Source organism: Lolium rigidum, chromosome 5 (assembly GCF_022539505.1).
Source record: "Lolium rigidum isolate FL_2022 chromosome 5, APGP_CSIRO_Lrig_0.1, whole genome shotgun sequence".
In the NCBI taxonomy this organism is placed as follows: domain Eukaryota; kingdom Viridiplantae; phylum Streptophyta; class Magnoliopsida; order Poales; family Poaceae; genus Lolium; species Lolium rigidum.
The window spans coordinates 211,866,411-211,871,985 of NC_061512.1; the positions used below are offsets into that span (position 1 = coordinate 211,866,411).

At 51.6% G+C, this 5,575-nt stretch overlaps 1 pseudogene; it reads left to right on the forward strand.

The window, feature by feature from the left end:
- The first annotated feature begins 1,317 nt into the window (after positions 1 to 1,317).
- Positions 1,318 to 4,959, forward strand: LOC124657034 (annotated as a pseudogene).
- Positions 4,960 to 5,575: the final 616 nt, after the last annotated feature.

Genomic DNA, 5,575 nt, shown 5'->3' on the forward strand with positions numbered 1-5,575 from the left:
GTTAGTGCATAAAATCGCACATCCTCGGTGATAAAAATGTGAAAATAAGATGGAAGGAAAATTGATATGAAAACATACTTAGTAACATAAAAGTAATGAATGTGTCCCGTCCACAAGTTTCTTTATGGTTTTATAATAACAATTTTTGGCCCTATGAGATGTATCGTTGTGGATGTTGTTGTTTGTCTAGTTTGAGGTTATGGATTTGGTCATTACCATGTGCTCACCGTCGATGCAAAGAATCTATCGAGTGCAATCTTATGGCTTGTCAGGTTTGCTTATTTTTTTGGCGCATTATAACCAAATGTGGAAGTCGTTGTGTGATGTGTTTGTATTTCTTTTGTATAGGCAGGAAACTTTTCACACTCCCAGGTGCATGACATCATATATAGAATCTATGATGCCACATGCTTCTTGTGTGCTCCATCCTGTAGGCATGTAATCTTATTCCTTTAATTAGCTAGCTAAGTTATGGCTTCTAACTAATTAAATTTAGTTAATACAAAATTGTTCCGCAGTGGACTAGAAAGTTTTGTGGATTCTACGCAATTGGAATTTTTTTACATTCTAGTCAAGAAACAAAAAAAATGCAATGACATAAAAATGACCGTTAGCACATAAAAATCGCACAAGCTCACTTAATAAACAGTGGGAAAACGAAATGTGAGGAAAAATAATATGAAGACATATTTAGTATAAAAATATCATTTGCACTTCATAAAAACAGAAGCTGCACATTTTGAAGTATGCAACTAGTATGTATGTTCAAAGTACAACGAACCAAATAAAGTTTTAAAAAACAAAATAAATTATCAAAACATATTTTAGTAGTGAAAACTTATTTTGCACTGCCAATAATAGTAGCCGCACATTTTTAAATGTGCAACTACTGTATATAAAAAGGGGCAAACGGTACAAGGACAAGAGCAAGACTAAAAACTTGATCTCGCGTTTTGTTAATCTGGAGCATAACCCTGTTGTGATTCAACAAAAATCTGGCCTTGCTTCACAAAAAAAATGCTTATAATACGACGTAGGATGACTTGAACTTGAACATTTATGCATGGACTTTCTGGACCAGCGGCGATGCTTAGCAATTTAGGGGAATGCCTTGTCCTACACGCTCCACGGTCGAGTGGATGGTTAGAGATTAGGCGAATTTTGATGGTCTCACATGCATGGTGGGGAATCTGGTGTGTTGGCTCTGCTCTCTTCCCCGGAAGGACGCAAACAGAGGAGAATGTGGTGGAAACAGAGGAGAATGGTGCGGTTTCCTTCCTTCTTCTCGAGCCTTGAGGCCTTGGCAAGCCAGTGAGTATGGCGAGGCCGGACTCCTCTATAAAACAACGCTCGGCCGAGAGCGGGATGACAGGCAGCATGGACGCCGCGCCGGGAATGAGCTCTAAGGACGGTCACGCCGCCGCCACCGACGTCGTGTACCTCCACGGCGTGCTCGAGGCGACGGTGTTCGAGGCCGACCACCTCCACAACGCCATCCATGGCCGCATCATCAAGGTAAATGACCGTCACCTGCTCGGCTGCTCCTCTGTTACTTGCTCCGATCTTTTAAGTCTGTTCATGAAGTTGTTCAAAAGAAAGTCTGTTCATGAAGGTAAATAATCATCAGTTCTTTTAACTTGGCACGCATCTTCTGTTCAGTATGTGCTTCGATCTGTCTACCGTTCCGCGATGACTGGTAGAAGCTCTCGAACTAGTGTCGCGTAGTCGTTGCTTTTGCGCTCATGGTTGCTTTGCGAGCTATGGATTGGCCGTCAAGGGTACTCTTCTGGTTTGAACTTTGAGATCACCTACCGCCACTAGTTAGCTGATATCGTCGATTCGCACCGCGTCTCTTGAGACTTGATTTATTTTTGTCAAAAATCTCATGTCAGCAACTGCAATAACAAGTCTGCACTATGCTTAATTGCTTGTTTATGCTGGACCTGGCGTTTTTCTGTTCTTGCTGCATATGACAGATTCAAAAGTGTCAAAATATTTTTTTTTAAAAAATTGCGTATACATCTCCACATCCTATGTGCTCACGAAGTCATTTAAAAACAAATTTTTATATGAATGGTGCAAGAAAGATAAAATTCGGTGTTAAAATATGCCTTTTATTTCTTCAACGCCATGAGAAATGCCCTTTTTTTACTAAACTTTAAGCGAGCACATAAAATGTGGAGATATTCATGCCCAAAAATCCGAATGTTTTGACATTTTGCAAAAAAATTATTGGATATATGGCTATATGAACCTAGGATCAAAAGTCGTCCTTCGCCGTTTATGCTCAGTCGATTTCAGCTAATCGATTATGTGGTAAAAATGTACCGTGAGTGCCGGCGAGATACGTTAAGTACGTGGACCTGATTTCCGACACAGCAAAAGTCTCTAAATTTTTCGTGCACGCTACGAAATAGTCTGAACTCTGAATTAACTGTCTAACTGTGGCACGTGGTTAATCTGACGGACAGGTGACGGAGAAGCTGGAGCAGTCCCTGGGCGTGCACAGCGTCCAGCACGGCAGTCTCTACGTGGACATCGACGTCGGCGCCGCGCGGGTGGCGCGCACCCGTGAGGTGGAGTTCCACTCCACCAGCCCGACATGGAACCAGTCCTTCCGCCTGCACTGCGCCTACCCCGCCGCCGCCATCACCTTCACCGTCAAGAGCCAGCACCTCGTCGGCGCCAGCGTCCTCGGCCGCGCGTCAGTGCCCACGGCCAGCGTCGCGACGGGGCGTCCGCTAGAGCTCTGGCTCGACCTCCGCGGCGGCGAGCACCACCACGAGACGCACACCCCGAGGCTCCGCGTCCGGCTCCGGTTCGCGGACGTCGAGCGCGACCCGTGCTGGGACGCCGGCGTACGGCTGCCTGGCTTCGCGGGGATCACGCCAGCCTTCTTCCCGGAGCGCACCAACTGCAGCGTCACGCTGTACCAGAACTCGCACCTGTCCGACGGGTTCGACCCGTCCGTCCGCCTCGCCGACGGTCGTCCTTATCGGCCGGCACGCCTGTGGGAGGACATGTACGTCGCCATACGCGACGCGCGGCACTTCGTGTACATTGCCGGCTGGTCCGTGAACACGGCGATCACGCTGGTGCGCGACGCCACCCGGATGATCCCCGGCGCCGAGGGCGTCACGCTGGGCGAGCTCCTGAAGCGCAAGGCCGACGAGGGCGTGGCAGTGCTGGTGATGCCGTGGCAGGACAAGACGTCCGTCGCCTTCCTTGGCAACGCCGGGATCATGAAGACGCACGACGAGGAGACCCGGGCCTACTTCCATGGAACCCACGTGCGCTGCTTCCTCTGCCCGCGCGACGCCGAAGCCGCTCTCACCTTGGTGCAGAGCATCGAGATCAGCACCGAGTTCACGCACCACCAGAAGACGGTCACCCTCGACGTTGCCACGCGGGGCACCGCCGACGGCCGCCACGTCGTCAGCTTCATCGGCGGCATAGACCTCTGCGACGGCAGGTATCTTTTCCTTCAACGCATTTTGAATCTTCAACAGTTTTATCTGACGATGTATGTGTGGTGTTCGACCAGGTACGACGACGAGAACCACACGCTGTTCCAGGAACTAGACACCACGTACTCGCACGACTTCATGCAGAACAACTTCAAGCACGCCTCGCTGCGCCACGGCGGGCCGAGGGAGCCGTGGCACGACGTGCACTGCAGGATCGAGGGACCCGCGGCGTGGGACGTGCTCGCCAACTTCGAGCACCGGTGGAAGAAGCAGGCGCCGAGGAGGCTGCGCGGCTGCCTGCTCGACCTGAGCCCAGCGACGTTCCCGGATCCCTGCAGCTTCAACGATGGCGACGACACCGACGACTCGTGGAACGTGCAGGTGTTCCGGTCCATCGACGACGCGTCCGTGGTTGGGTTCCCCACCGACCCGACCGAGGCCGCCGCGAGGGGGCTGACGAGCGGCAAGGACCTCACGATCGACAAGAGCATACAGATCGGCTACGTGGAGGCCATCCGCCGCGCGCAGCGGTTCATCTACATTGAGAACCAGTACTTCCTCGGCGGGTGCGCGTCCTGGGCGGAGGACCGGGACTCCGGCTGCCTGAACCTCGTGCCCGTCGAGATCGCGCTCAAGGTCGCCGCCAAGATCCGGCGCGGCGAGCGGTTCGCCGCCTACGTCGTGACGCCGATGTGGCCTGAGGGGAGCCGGCCAGCGACTCCATCCAGGCCATCGTGCGGTGGAACCGGCTGACCGTGGAGATGATGTACCGCATCGTCATGGAGGCGATCGACGACGCCGGGCTCCGCGGCCAGGCGCACCCCTGCGACTACCTCAACTTCTTCTGCCTCGGGAACCGGGAGGCGCCGCGCCCCGGCGAGTACGTGCCACGGGTGAAGCCGGAGGAGGGCACGGACTACTGGCGCGCGCAGGCGAGCCGACGGTGCCCAATATACGTGCACGCCAAGCTCATGATCGGTACGCGCTCTTTGCAACCTTGCCTAATTTGCCATGCCCATGTTGAGTGTCTCACTCAATGATTTGTGCAGTGGATGACGAGTATGTTATCGTCGGCTCGGCGAACCTGAACGAGCGGTCGCTGGCCGGCAACCGGGACAGCGAGATCGCGCAGGGGAGCTACCAGCCGGCGCACCTGAACGGGCCGGGTGGCGCGCGCGCCCGGGGCCTCGTGCACGGCTTCCGGTTATCGCTGTGGCACGAGCACCTCATGGGCAACGTCGGCGAGGACGTGTCCCTGGAGCCCGAGAGCGTGGAGTGCGTGCACGCGGTGCGGCGGGCGGCGGAGGCGTTGTGGGACGCGTACACGAGGGACGGGGTGGAGGACCTGCGGGGCCACCTGCTGCCGTTCCCGATCAGCGTGTCGGAGTTCGGGGAGGTGACCGACCTGCCGGCCGACGGCTGCTTCCCGGACACCAGGGCGCCGGTGAAGGGGAAGAAGTCGGCCACACTCCCGGCCATCCTAACCACTTGAGGCTGCTCTTCTGTCACCTGCACGGTAGCAACGTTCACAAGAACTCGGTGACCTGTGCTGCTGTGCACTTGAGCGGGCGTGATTTGTTCAATATTTTACTCTATTTTTTTAATTGACTTAAATTTAGTACGGAGTAGTATAAAATTGTACAAATCCGAGTAAATTATAAGAGACTGGAGGGAGTATTCTTTTTATATATACTTTTATTACTACAAGCTGTCAAATACTGAAAAATTAATATGTATATTCATAAAATTATACTGAAACTTGTAACCAAAATATACGAAAACTTATATTTTTTTATCGGGGTGTTTTTACTACTACTATGTACTACCTCTGGTCCAAATAATGATTTTGTCTCAAATTCTATGCAAATGTAGTTATGCCCAACTTCAGTTCAACTTTTCAAGATGGTCATAGTATTACCACATTCTCTATTTTGTGTTATGATGCCGATTAAGTTATAAAATCAAACATTATCCGCGTGAAATGATGTGATGAGGCATTTATGTACGTATTTATGGGCTTCTACGTCTAAAAATATTTTGAGTGAAAATTCTACCAGAATACCCCATGCAACAAAATTTAAATCCGGATTTACCCTAGCTTAGCATTT